We start from the raw sequence: 14,743 nt of genomic DNA on the forward strand, positions 1-14,743 counted from the left end.
TGCACTTTGAGTATTAAGATTTCTCTTTAACCCTTTGAATCACAGTGATATCTTATTCAAACATTCTTTGATCAGCTCTGAACTAAATGTAATATTGAAACTCAGGTTGTCTATGATTCAAAAGGTTAAATGTTGTTACAATTTTCTTCAAGTTAGGCACTGTTAAAATATTACAGTCATGGTAGAGGTGAAAAAATTGTACAAGAACTTTTGTAAAATTCCACCCTTCATGTTGAAGTAGATTATTAGATGCTTATACTATCTCAATATTAAAGTACTATCTACAATGTTTTCTTGTGTTCCTGCATTCATGTTGTACTAGCACAGTTTTTTTAAGTCAGTATTCTCACAAGTATCTGCAGAATTTGCATAGTATTAAGGCCTCAACTTATATTTTCCAAAGAAAACTTTAGAATGTTTATTTTATTATTTTTATTGTTATAATTATTACACTGGAATTTTCTTCTCTAGATATGATAAATTCCATACCGAGGTCAAAATATCATCTGTTAGTGAGCTGTGGTGATAGGGACAATGAGATTTCGAGTTTACAGTATATTGAAATTCACTTGTAGTTGGTAGTACTCGATAGGGAAGATTATTTCCTTAACAGATGCATAATTAAGACCCTGGGACAATGTAAAATATTTAATTTCTACAAAAAAATTAATGGAAGAGTTGGCAACCCTGTATGTGGTTGAATTAACGCAAAAATATAGAGAGAATAATTTACCGGTAGTGTGAAATCAGTATCTCTGTGGTTGCATATCTGCCTGTGATATTTACGGAATATGTTTTAACTTGATCTCTGTGAACTGAGTTTGCATGAATGTTTTGCAATCCAAGAGATAGAATTTCTGAAGAAATAGCTTACTTGTTTTTCCTCTGTAAAATGTTGCAACAGATATTAAGAGATTTTAAAACTGCTATGAAATAGTTACGTTGGTATGAAGACAATTCAAATGCTTTATACTTGACATTGCACATTGACTGTCCACCAATACAATAAGTTGAATAGATTTAACCTCCCTTGCGTGTCTGAATTGCAACAAATGGAAATAGAACTAATAAAATTTTCAAAATGTTGCAGAGAATACCCTCCAAAGAAATTACATCAGCTATTACATGAACAAACATCAATTTGAGTTATGGTAAAATATTTTTTTGTTTTCAGAATGGCTAAAAGCTATTAGGCGAACAAATGGCTGCATTAACAGAATCCAAATTAATTCCATAGGTAATAAAAATTCTTTTATGTGATAGAAACATAAATGTTATTTTCATGTTGTGCAAAGACTAGGCTGTGTGGTCTTAGGCAGTGTTATTCAACTATTTTCCCCCCTGTGCTCCTAGAGACGCTTCTCCACTCAAGTTTGTACCCCCAAAGTTGTTGGTGCATAATTCCAGGTATACATATTTACATCTAAAATAAATTAAATCCAAGTAATGTATTAAAAATATATTAAATCACCAGTTTTAAACCACAAAATGGAGAATCAAGTTATTGAATGAAAAATGAAGAAACAAGGTCACACATATTATAGCAAGTAAAATTATCGTTATTAATAATTAATGTGGTTCTCGCCTGTTATTGAGATTATTGTGCTTGTTTTCGGCATGTAGCTCCTCAATTTATGGTCGAATCTTCGTGAGTGCAAGGATGAGAAGTGATCCTGGATTCAAGCGATATGTGTTTCATTTTGAATTATTGTCAGTGCAGAGAAGTCCTGCTCACAGATGTAATCAACAGGAAGCATGAAATGGCATTATCACTATGATTCTTGTACTCTTTGCAAGCATAAATCCAAAAGTTGCAAATTGATAAGTTCTCTAATTTTATTTTCAGTTAACCATCAACCAGCAGGTTTTCTTTTAAATTTAAGGAAATATCAGAGGAATTGATTGTGGTAGTGTAAAAAGGACCTTCATCTTTAAAAAACGTAATGAAATCGGATATAAATTTTGAAAGGAAACACTTCATTTTATTTTTAAATTCAAATAGGTGAGTCAGGATGTGTTCTCGTGATAACTATCACAACTCAGTGTACAAAAACATTTGAGTGTGTATTGATCTCAACTCTTGTTTTTTATGGGGGTAAGAGAGACTATTACTGTAAATGGTGATTTATTTTTGTATTTAGCAAAGATATCTCCAGTATAATCTTTGATGATTGATGATTGTGTAAAATTGTATATTACATTTGAAGTATTACCTAAATTTTCTTCGTAGTGTTTGAAAAATTAATTGAAAATTCGATATACTCCCACACCACATATGGAACTGACATCTGATTTGCATTGCATTATTTCACAATCAAATGAAATAGAATACTTTTGTATATTCGCAAACATTGCTATTATTGTCGGCATTTGAAACAGACGAGTAGTTCAAACGTTACTGGTGATTGGAGGATCACGATATTAGCATTTAGATCAAATAATGGAATAATTATATATATATTCATTCATTCACTCATAGTGTTCTGCCCAAGGGCAGGTCTTTCACTGCAAACCATCATTATCCAGTTTTTCCTTTTTTCTGCCACATTTCATACACTACATCAGGGATATCAAAACGCCTGCATTACATACTCATACTGCAAGCAATACAAATCCAAAAAGGTTCAATTATCAACAAGATAAAGTACATTTATCGCTCTTATGGAAATGTTGTGCAGGTTCTTGTGAGCACGCACTGCAGGCATTTTGACATCCCTGCACTACATTTCCATAATTTCACTCAACAATTCTCACTGTACCTGGCAGAGAACTCTTGGGAATCATATCTCTACTGCCAATATCTGCTAAGATAAGTGAGTTTTCGTAAGGTCGAGAATCATAGACAGGTTAGGTTTGGTTTGGTTGTTCAAGCTTTAAGTATGCCTTTCATACACTTCTTGGTAGATAGGTTTACTATTGACTGAGAAAGTAAGATTCACTCTGAACCATAGCGAAGAACATTGGCTGACCATGATAATATCTTTGAAAAATATTTGAGTGCAAGAGGTCAAATGACTTTACTGTCAAATGCCTGGCATTAGAAAACAACAACAAAATATTTACTAGCAGAACTATTTGACTAATCAAGGATGCAAGTTTATTTAGTTATTGAATGCAATAATTTATTGTTATAAATTAATGCTTCAAAATTACTTTTTCCACCTAAATCACATGTTTCAATAATTTGATGTTACATCCTTTTTTCTGGGAGGCCTTCAGTTGTTCCTCATCCAAGTTTCTTAATTTGTAAGTGTACAGGCTGAAATGCGAACTTTTAATAAAAGGTAAAGAAACCGAACCTGCATTTCACAACAGTAAACAAACACTATTGAAAGATGTTAAATTTAATTCATTGAGCCAGTAAGTATATTTACAAACATTGCTATTATTGTCGGCGTTTGAAACAAACAGGCATTTTAAAAATCACTGGTGATAGGATCACTATATTAGCTTAACAAGTACAGCTATAGGATTTAATTGTTGAGTAGAATAAGAGACGCCAGATTCCCGCTCAAAATGTAAATCCTCCTGTTTGTATTATTCCTGATAGGGAAGAATGAGAAGGAGACTACCTTAACCAATTTGCACTTGGTAGTTTGGTGTGGTTCACGCATGGCTCCAGAACTAAAAACGGCACTGGAGCAGGGATTTATGGTGAAAAACCTAGGGCTAGAATATCTATCTCCCTTGGTCAGTGTACTACGGTTTTCCAGGCTGAAGTGTTTGCGATATCTTGCGCCTTGCCAAGACATGAATATCTACATTTGCTCTGATAGCCAGGCTGCTCTGGGTGCATTAAGTGCCCACAGAGTCGACTCCAGGCTGGTTGAAGAATGCAGAACAACTATGGAAACTATCCAGAAGAAATAAAGTACAACTCATCTGGGTCCCTGTCACAGTGGAGTGTACGGTAATGAACAAGCTGACGTACTGTACTCCAACCACGAGAAAGTATCCAGGGAATGAAACAAAGTGGGATGATGCTGTGAATGAATGTTGATGTCATAAGGTCACACACGTGGGTACTCGTGTCTCTATGGGCTATCTCTCAAAGCACAAACCATAACACTGATATACGCATTTTTATACTACCTTAGTTACAAAATTAGATCACTGTTAATCTCCTAGTCTTTTAATCCCTCCATACAGGAAATAACATATGCAGGAGAGCGCATGATTTTTAAACTGATGTTATAACTCTAATATTATCTATCTACTTCGCTCCAATAGATGACGCAATAGTAAGCACATTCCTTTCACAGTTTATCTCCTGGTTGGAGAACAGAATGCCCAAGCATGGAGCTTCAATCCAGTGCTACAGCCCAGAACTTTGTGTTGGCATCTCTAAATGTATAATCAAAGAGGCTCTGAGAAAGAACCTTATGAAAGGATTACTAGGAGTCTGGAGATCTGCAACAGCTATGAGAAAAGCTAAATTTCTTATTGGAGAACCAAAACCTGTCTCAACTAAACAACTCCTGGCCTTGGAAAGGAGAATTCTAAGATGGGTAACCAGACTTTTGACTAGACATTGCTATCTAAATAACACCTACACATATTGGATCTTACTGATGACCAACTTGTAGGAAATATGGGATGAAGACTGAGTCATCACTTCACATTTTGCTGGATTGTCCAGATCTAAGCCAAATCAGGCCTTGTTGTCTGGGGGAACTATAATTGGTTCCTGAGGAATTTCAGGAAATTAAATCCAGTAGCATCGCAGGGATGATGTCACATTACGATCTGTTGGGTTATATCCAGCAGTTGGTAGAAAACTTCTGTAATATCTACAAAAACACCATAAAAATGTAATTCAGTGTGTCACCTGGTAATACAGGATGGTAACTCAAGAATTAAGACATGGCTGCCCCTTATTGGTTGCTGGCATAAGGAGTACACATTAAGAATTCAAATCTCAAACAACACAAAACTAAATACAATATTATTGGCCGATGATCAAGTCGTAATTACCAATTCCGAAGCAATTTACAAAAAGATTTATTCACATTGCATAAATCACATAATATGGTATGAAAATCTCCCCTAACAAAACTGAAGTAGTGACATTCAGAGGCACAGATCCAATACGAAGCAAAATAATAATCGAGAATATGACTATAGAACAAGTAAACAATTTCCCGTGCTTAGGATTCAGTATTTCCTATGAAGCAGAGACTGATATAAATAAAAAACTTGCAAACTTTTTACAAATATGACTACTTTAAAACCTCAAATAGTACAGGAACATACCAGACTAAAATTATATAATACTCTTGCTCTTCCAACTCTCATGCACGGAAGAGAAACTTGAGTCTTTAAGCAAAGAGACATCAACAGATTACGAGCTACAGACATGAGATACATGAGACGAACTGTTGGAAGTACTTTGCTCGACCATAAGATATTTTAGAACAACTTTATATGCTGCCACTGAAAGACAAACTATCTTTATGTCGAGAAAGATGGCTCCAACATGTATTCAAAATGTCACCAATCAGGATACTAAAAGTACTATCACAGTATCACCCACAAGAACAATGAAGACCAGGAGACACACACACAAAAGACTTCTCAATTCCGTTTAGATGAGACCGAAAGAGATCAAAATGGCGTAATTTCGTGCATGGTGTATGACGATTATTATTATTATTATTATTATTATTATTATTATTATTGTTATTATTATCATCATCATCATCATCATCATTATTATCATCATCAAAATATTCCTTTTCTGCACAAGGACAGAATAAACCAATATAATTAATAAATTATTATTGCAAAATAGAAGAAAATTTATGGATTCGAATATAGTCAATTTAAGGTACGGTCACACGTCGCTACTTTTGCAGCGCTGCAGTACAAAAAACTGCGCAACTCTCGTACTGTGACATGTGAACAACAGTGCAACCCGAAAAGTAGTGGCTGCTGAACCTGCTGCCCGCTACTTTTTCATGCTGCACGCAGATTAAAAGTAATGACGTGTGAACAGGGTTCTCAGGGTTGCTGCGGTTGCGACCAGTGTTGCCACCCAAATGTGTCAATGGTACTTTTATTATTTTGGATAAATTTTAATGTTAGATGTGGTGAAAATAAATTATTTGTAACAGTTACTAAATGTACAACACAGTCTGAGTATATTTGCTGATGATAGAATTCATTTTTTTTATTTTCTGTAGCGTGATTTCGAACAGGAGGGTTGCCAACTTTGATTACGTGAATATGCTGTTGGTTATCATTTAAGTATATAGGCGTTTTTAAAAGCTTTATAGTAAAAATAATGCCAATTTTCGGATACTAGTTAGGACAGAAAAGCAAATAATAGATAAATAAGCTATAGCATGAGTTTCATAGTAATGCGAACATAACCACAAAATGTATATTGAGAAGTCAACACGGAGCTGGAAGCCTGCAGCACTCTGGTTGCGCAGCATGAAAAGTAGCGTGCAGCGCGCTACTTTTGGCTTATGTGTAAACACAACACGCAACTTTTACAGCTGCAGTACAAAAATTGTGCAGCAAAATAGCGATGTGTGACCATACCTTTACTCGTATCATGCAACATTCATTGAATAGGTACAAACTACGCTTAACATAAATTGCTGTTAATAGTTCAGAATATTGAGATCACACTTTGTATTGTTGCATTTATTACCATTTGGTCTTTGGTCTTTTATATTTCAGTTGTTTATGTTCTTGAGTACTGTTGCAATCTGACGAGAAACATGGAAAGTAAGAACTTGGTTCTTTCTTGCAGTTCAAAAAGATATGGAATTCCAATTACATATCAGAATGCTTAGCCTTGAACCCTAATATGAACACATTATTGAAATTTAAGAATTTTACTTGGTTTCCATTTGCAGCCAAAGTTACATGAATTCTAATGAATTTTATACTATGAAATCAGACTAAGAACTTTTTATTAAATAGACAGAATCTTTTATGCCTTTCCTAAATTCTTCGTAGAACTGAGAATAAAATATTTACATTTCTCTTTGGGTTAAGTTCAAATAAAGATAAAGCCAATCCCATTATAGGACAAATTGCCTAGAGTGTAATGGGAGATTAAGACTTCCACTTACAGAAAATTGGCATTAATGGCAGTAAAGATGTCAGTTCTAAATGCTCGCCACCTATACTCTCAAGGAAATACTCCTGGTACTTATTTCTGTTAGAGACTGAGTAAACCTCAGGGCCATAGTGTGACTGGAAGGATTAGATCAAAGGAGAAAATCCATAACACAAACGGGAATCGAACCCGCGACCTTCTGGCTTTGCACACTTCTTAACTACGATGCTACTATACACTCTCTAAGGTTAAGTAACTGGCGATATATGATGGTCCTACTGTATGCTAGAAGTAATGTTGTACCGGTATAAGTTGCTATGCTGGTGGTAGAGACAGTAGATAGGCATAGTAATGGCAAGGACTATAGCATTATTTCAGAGAACCTGCTGACATCACAGTTTTGTCCTTCACAAATTTAATTTTATTTGTCAGAATTGAGAATGAGAACAAATCACCCTAAATTCCCTCTTCCCCTCTCCTAAAAAGAAGAAAATGTCTTAATCATTTGATGCTGATATTGGAGGTGTTAAATATGTAAATCTTGTTACTTAGAAACATGAGCAATTACAACCATATGAATTTACATGTAAATGCAGACTACTACAGAGTGAGTCAGCCAGGGCTAGACTGACGTCAGCAGAAAGTCGTGTGCATAGTAACTGCTGCGCTATTGCAGTGATCAGACCTCTTGCTCACGTATGTAAACACGTTCACACAGTGAGGGTGCAGCTGTATACCGTACATTTAAAATGTGTGTTCCATATGAAATATAGCCTTGAACAACGAGTGTTTATTTACAACTACTTTGTGAAATACGAATCTTGGAGAACAGTTGTAACAAACTTCCATCAGTCATTCCTTGCATTGCCAGAGCCTTCTAAAGCATTGATTTATAATTTAATCAAGAAATTTCGTACAACTGGATCAGTATTGGCTAAGAAACGAACATGTGTGAAGTGTATTCTCACTGAGGAGATGTTAGATGAAATTGGTCACCGACTAGAAAGAAGTTCTATGATATCATCCTGCATGTAGTTCAGAGGTTAACAGAATCTGATTATCATAGCAGACTTAGGTTTTGCATTTGGTTCCAACAGTCAGCGTATGATGGACTACTTGACTGTACCTTAATTTTTTGTAGTGACGAAGCATGGTTCCATCTCAGTGGTTAAAAGAAAAGTTTACATGAATAACTCGCATTCACTTGAACTCAAAAATCCAACACGAAATTCGAGCCATTTTGGAGAACGAACTGTGTCGAGTTGCTGGACATGTTTTCAGATGTCAGACTCCCAGATATCACAAGGACGTCATTTCGAACATGAATTGTGAATTTGGTAAGTACATCATTATGCAATACTAACCACAAAAGCGCAGAACAAATTCTCCGCATATGGTAACATCGTTACATATGAATCAGCTGCCATGAGTGCGGTTAGGCGTCTGGCCCTGGCTGGTTCACCCTGTACTTGTGAATCTCAAATTCACACAGGACAAAGAATTTTATTAAGAATGTAGACACCATATCAAAAAAGTTTAATCTCATTGGCTCTCATACAATCTTTTTATTCGTTCATTCATAGCATTCATAATTTTCTACCTAAAGATAGGTCTTTTGCTGCAAACCGAGCATTCTCCAATTTTTTTTTTTTTCTATTTTCTGACTTCCTTTTAGTCTCTACATACAATCCATACATCTTAATGTCGTCTATTATATGATATCTTCTTCTGTCCCAAACTTTTCTTCCATTCACCATTCCTTTCAGTAGGCAGTTTCTTCTCAGCCAGTGATCCAACCAATTCCTTTTATTTCTTCCTGATCATTTTTAGCATCATTCTTTCTTCCCCACTCTTCCCAACACAGCTTCTGTCTGTCGATTTCACACACTTCATTCTTCTTCATATTCACATTTCAAATCCTCTAGTCGTTTGTCTTCACTTTGTCATAATGTCCATGTTTCTGCCCCATACAATGTCACATTCCACACACTAATCTCTTCCACAGTTCTTTTTTCCAGGGGTTCGCAAATGCTTCTTTTTCTATTAAAAGCTTCCTTTGCCATTGCTATCCTCCTTTTGACTTCCTGACAGCAACTCATGTTACTGCTTATAATACACCCAAGTATTTGAAGCTGTCCACTTGTTCCACTGTCTCATTTCGAATTCGCACGTTTATCTTCTTTATTTTTCTTCCGATAACCATGGCCTTTGTCTTGTTTTTATTTATCTTCATCTCATACTGCTCACAACTGTCATTTAGCTTCAGTGACATCTCCCTTAATATTATCTCCTCTTCTGTTAACAGTGCCATATCATCAGAAATCTTATGCACTTTATTCTTCTTCCTCCTACCATCATCCTTCCAATGTTCTGAAAACAGTTCATTAAATCCTCCAAGTAGATTTTGAACAGAGTAGATGATAAGGACATAATCTTTTTATAAGAGACCTAAATCTAAAATTTCAATAATAATGTATGATCATCCCTTTCTTTCGGAAGGTTGTGATGCTATTCTTGGGAGTAATTTCCTGAGTTCGAAATTTTCATGCCTCAAGTGCCACAGAGATCAAGTGACATTAATGAGATGAAGCCATGATGAAATCCTGAGAGAAGTTCCTGTGCATCTTATTGAGACCTATTGCTTCTGTATGTGGTTGTATAAATCTTCAGGCAGCTAACAAAATAATGCAAGGTCTGTACAAGTGTTACACTCATCATGCTGATAACTTACCTCCTCTTGTAGATCATTGTTTAGACTTTTTGAGTACATGGTTTTAAAAGCTTTAATTTTTATGTTACACCTGTTTAATTCTTATAGTTTAAATGTCTTTTACATATCTGTAGAAGTCTGCACAAACCGAAATATTATTATCTGGCCTGAGCATTCAGTATCTAATAAAATGTGACTCTAGGTGATAATTGACTTCAATCAAAATTTGACTTTTCGTTTTCCTTTCAGCATAAACCTCTTTGCAACGTGTTATATTTCCTGTTACATTATCTTTTAATATATGATACAAAGTTAATAGGCAATATGTAAGTGTATCACAATTACATTGTACAATATTCTCTACAGTTATCAAACCATAACAAACGTATTTTACCATTTCACTTTATTCTCAAAACCTTATTCATGGTGCAGATACTTAATGCAAAGTGCCAGATAACAATGAAGCATTTTAATTGCAAGTATCAGCACAGTTAGGAAATATTGATAATTTCTCTTACATAAGCTCTGTTATGGATCTTTAGTTTGTATTGTGAATTTCTGAAATGTCAAACTGATTACCTGTATATGTCCTGAATATGGTTCTTTTAGTGTTGTTGAAGTACAATAGTTCATCTTACGTCCCTACTGCTTCCTGAGCCTTTTCATGATCGAATTATTACAAATCTTTATCAAACTTTGTTACAAATGAAGTTTGAATCTGGGTATTTATTGTAGCCCACGCAGACTTCTACAGCGATAAATAAATCTAATATTAATAAAGTCCAACAGAACATTTTATGATATTTATTTATTCAATTATGTATTGAAAAGTTTATCATATAAGTGTCTTGCTGACATAGATGTTAACAGTCCGATAATAGCTAGACTTATTTGCAGATGGTAAGATGGTATGCATTATGAACTTAGAAGGAATGTGACATAATAATTTCAATATTTTGTTTTACTATAATTAACTCCAGAAGGAATTTATTGTGGTTTTAAGTAATTTTATCCCCAATTTGGAGTTACATGATAGCCATATAGATAGGAAATAAAAAAATCTCCGAGTTAGTAATCATCTTATGAAGCTCTGTTAAATTGAATAATGTTTCATCCTGATGATACCGAAGTGGTAAAGGCGTAATTGTGTATTATTTTTTCTTTTTTTTTTTTGTATAATAAAATTCTCACTCTACTCGCAACTACCCTAAAATGTTAATCCTATTGTAATTGGAAGTTATAAGGTTATGCAGGTTTTGGAAATTTAGCTTGACTATGAATCAAGCATATTTTCCGTCCAGTAAAATCCTGTATTCCATCTCTAATTGAGACAGCATTTCTTTAGTCATCTTTTGAAGCTGTTTAACTGAAGTATTTCGTCTGATTGTGTATAAAGAAATAATAGCAGAGCTTTTTATAAACTTTTCAGAATTTATTAATGAATTTGCATGTTGTATACAAAATTGCTACAGAAACAGTACAAGTGTTAGTAAAGTAAAAAACAATGATTCAGTTGATTCAGTAGGATTTACTTGTAAATATGCACTATTTCATCCCTCAACATGCATCCACATTAAAAATGTTTAATACAAGTTTGGAACTCTCAGTATCCATTTTTTACTCTACATAATAGTTTATGCATATATGTACGAGTATATAATCATTTCTGAAGTCTAATTTTCCTACAGAAGAAGCTCTGCTGTTATATTTGCTATGATTTTCAGCTTAAGTGTTCTCTTTCTATTTTTATTTTGTTTTATCTTATAAAAATATCTCATTCTGCTGCTTAACCCATGGATATTTTAAATTTTGCAATGCAGTCATATTGCTTGACCCAGCATTTCTCTAAACACATTACTCTCAGTAATCTGTGACACACAAAGTTTTGAATCTTACAACTGCCGTTATTTTGTTTCATCAAGAGTGTTCAAAAGAACTCTGTTATGTAAAATGGTCTGTGATGGATTAATTGTTCAACTTTGTATGACAAAAGTATGTCAAGCGTTTGAAACGATTTTCTTCCAATATGTCATATGTTTGTCTTTTTCTTTTTTTTTAATTTGTTGGCTTTTAATTAATTTATTTGTCCTGCCATAAAAATTGTACGGATAAGAAGAAATTTTATTTACAATAATGATTATTCCATTGAATTGTTATGCTTCTAAATACTGCATCTTAATCCATTCATTAAATTAAATATTCAGACTGTAAAGACTATATTTAGTAGTGTATAATCTATAAATTGAATGATGGTAATGTTTAAAAATGGAAAATACTTTCCTATTTTAAGATATGAATCTTACAAATCCATTTAGATTTCAGCATTGAAATGAAACAGTACAACTTTCTAATATATTAGTGTAATTCAGAAAAGTTACATACAGTATATCAGTATAGCATACTAATTTGAGATTTTAATCCATGGAAGTGTGGATCAGATTATGTAATGTTAAAATTTGCTTCAAGAATCTCATTGCTAGTTAAGGACATGTAGGTAGAAACATTACTGAAACTTTAAAACTACTTAAGAATATTTCTTAAGCCTGTTAATGCTAAGAAGGCCTATATATTGGCTGTATAATCAGGTTAAATCATTGAAGAATAAGGTTATGATAGTGTAGAGCTAAAGACTATCAGGTCAATTGATAAGTGCTCTGTCATCATTAGTTGGAGAAATGCTGTGTATGCAGTGTGATTGAAACTATAGTTATTGTGAAGAGTACCACCAACTCGGAATACTTTTTAGGAGGAGGAGGTTTGGCAGAAGGAAAACACATTGAATAACCCATTATATTATTTTGCTCCCCAGTTGAGAGCTAGCACCTCTTGATATTCAGTGCTTGTATAAACCTTTTAGATTTACAAAAGACAACATTGATTTTCTTTTTAATTACTTGTTGGCCAGTGCATTGATATGAGGGGTGATAGAGTAATTTCTGTTTTTATTTAAGAGATTTATTCAAATGTGGACCATGCTTCAAAACTGTAATTATTGAAATCGTAACAGTAATTCGTACATAATCATGATTGCAATATTTGCTTTATAGGTTATCTAAAAAGCGTTCGACATGGTGAACAGATATAATTATTCCACATCTTGGCACATAATGACATACCAGATCAAATAATTTCATCTATCAGTATCTACAACCACAACGAAATTGCAGTCAAAACTGAAAACCACATATCAACTGAATTCCAATAAACAGGGAGGTTACAGAAGGATGTGGTATATCTCCTCTTTTATTAATAATCTACATGAATGTTCTCATACAGTAATGGAAACCTCATCGAGGAATAAACATTTTAGAAAATATATGTTTGGGCATATTATTGTACTCTAATGACCAGATAATTATAGTCAGATCTGAACAGAGGGCAGTGTACAATTTGCAAAAAAAAAATAAAATAAAATAAAAAAATAAATAAAAATAGCAGAATGGACACTTAGGAAAACAGATGAAGGACGATTAGCATCTGCTAAAATATGTTTTATAAGACAGACAGCTGGATATACACTTTTAGACCATCGGAGACATCCTCCAGGAACTGAAAGTTGAACCAATTTTCCAATATATTCATAGTTACAGAACTCAGTGAAAACATGTGTATAGAATGAACAACCTTAGATTTTCCAAATTTATCTTGTCATATACACGAAGAGGTCATCGACTTCCTGGAAGACCTGAAAGGAGATGGCAAGAGACCAGAACAAGCCAATAAGGCCCAATACTTACACATAAATGATAATGATAATGATGATGATACACAGCTAGAGAATTTGCAAATATTAAAATAATTATTATTTAACAAAGAATTAATGTAGTAATTGCTACATATTATAAACAGTAGTTATTCTTCATTTAAAGAGAATATATACTTCATGCAAAACGCAGTATTGCAATACCGTGGAGTCATGGAATTGAATCTGTTATCAGTATCACAAAATTAATATCAGTTTGATGGCATTTCGACATTTCAGGTGGTCAAGGCATGTAGCACTTATGGGCGAAGCCAGAAGTGCATATAGAGTGTTAGTTGGGAGGTCAGAGGGACCTTTAGGGAGGCCGAGACATAGATGGGAAGATAATATTAAAATGGATTTGAGGGAGGTGGGATATGATACTAGAGACTGGATTAATCTTTCTCAGGATAGAGACCGATGGTGGGCTTATGTGAGGGCGACAATGAACCTTCTGATTCTTAACCCTTTGCGGTCGGATTTAAATACCGCAGTCAGTCTGCACGAGAAATGTGTCGGATGCTGCCCGCCATGGGACTGCAACACGGATATTGCAGTGGCGGATGTCACCGACATGGGACACGGATTTAAATATCGCAGTCACTTTGCGCGAGAAATGTGTCGGATGCTGCCCACCGTAGGACTGCAACGTGGATATTGCAGTGCGGATGTCACCCAACATGGGACTGAAAAGGGTTAAAAGTCTTTAAGTAAGTTGATGGGATTTCTGTATTAGTGTTTTGAGTATCATTCAAAACTTGACTTGGTTTAGTTCATAAATATTATACGCATCATGGAATCAGTGACTTTAATAATCTCTTTCCTCTACCATTATGTAAACTTTGGCACAAAACATTTCAAGGGTTCTCAGTGTCAGCCAAGACATTTGACTGTTCTAATTGAGAGTTAGTGTGGTTTTCTTCGAGTCCTTCACAACTGTTTTCATCTTTTTTTTTTTTTTTTTTTTTTTTTTTTTTTTTTTTTTTTTTTTTTTTTTTTACATGTAACTGTCTTTGGTCCACAATAGAATATGAAAGTAAAATTGTTAGAAAAAGTCTAAATAATTGGAAGTTCACATAAGTTTGTAAGTTGCAACCAATGTAATTTTCACATATTATTTGAAATGTGAGCATCTTTATGTAAATTGCTTATAATTGTACAAAATCTTATCAAATCTCTAGTAAGAAAACTGAAGAAAGAAGTTAAGTTTAAATTTTCT

At 34.1% G+C, this 14,743-nt stretch overlaps 1 protein-coding gene across 1 annotated transcript in view; it reads left to right on the top strand.

The window, feature by feature from the left end:
* The window catches only part of trbd (ubiquitin thioesterase trabid), a 62,095-nt gene extending 52,385 nt beyond the window's left edge, over window positions 1–9,710 (top strand). The window contains exon 9 of the transcript XR_011335575.1: window positions 9,572–9,710. The gene's annotated coding sequence lies outside the window, so the exon portion shown is untranslated. The remainder of the gene's footprint in view (window positions 1–9,571) is intronic.
* The last annotated feature ends 5,033 nt before the right edge of the window (window positions 9,711–14,743 follow it).

Source organism: Periplaneta americana, chromosome 13 (genome assembly GCF_040183065.1).
Source record: "Periplaneta americana isolate PAMFEO1 chromosome 13, P.americana_PAMFEO1_priV1, whole genome shotgun sequence".
Lineage (NCBI taxonomy): Eukaryota > Metazoa > Arthropoda > Insecta > Blattodea > Blattidae > Periplaneta > Periplaneta americana.